Source organism: Penaeus monodon, chromosome 32 (assembly GCF_015228065.2).
Source record: "Penaeus monodon isolate SGIC_2016 chromosome 32, NSTDA_Pmon_1, whole genome shotgun sequence".
In the NCBI taxonomy this organism is placed as follows: domain Eukaryota; kingdom Metazoa; phylum Arthropoda; class Malacostraca; order Decapoda; family Penaeidae; genus Penaeus; species Penaeus monodon.
The window spans coordinates 31577283-31577825 of record NC_051417.1 but is presented as its reverse complement, the minus strand read 5'-3'; the positions used below and the strand labels follow the sequence as shown (position 1 = coordinate 31577825).

Genomic DNA, 543 nt, shown 5'->3' with positions numbered 1-543 from the left:
TTTTTTTTACTCATCCGTTTATCCATTTCTATATTATTTTTTACTCATCGATTCTCCTTTCATTTACTCACCAATGCACTCATTTCTCTTCTCGTTTACTCATCCCTCTTTTCAGTCATGGCGTTTACTCACTCACCGGCCGATCCACCCCTTTCCTCCTCCTTTTTACTCATCGACTTCCGTATTCCTTCACTCTTTGACTCATCGACTGATTTCCTCATCGATTCATTGACTCATTTACTCGTTTTCTCATTGAATTATTTACTCATTTCCTCATGGACTCTTCCTCATTTCCTCATCGACTCATTTTCTCATTCCTTCATCGACTCATTTTATCATTTCCTCATCGACTCATTTTCTCATTCCTTCATCGACTCATTTCCTCATCGACCCCTTTCCTCATTTCCTCATTTCCTCATCGACTCATTCCCTCATTTCCTCATTTCCTCATCGACCCTTTCCTCCCCATTCGACCCTTTCCTCATTTCCTCATTTCCTCATCGACCCCTTTCCTCATTTCCTCATTTCCTCTTCCCTTTTCTC

The 543-nt window shown here is 40.9% G+C and overlaps 1 protein-coding gene across 1 annotated transcript in view; it reads left to right on the top strand.

The window, feature by feature from the left end:
• Positions 1 to 543, top strand: part of LOC119593817 (forkhead box protein B2-like) — a gene marked incomplete at its 5' end in the record, with an annotated part of 128444 nt that overhangs the window by 123568 nt on the left and 4333 nt on the right.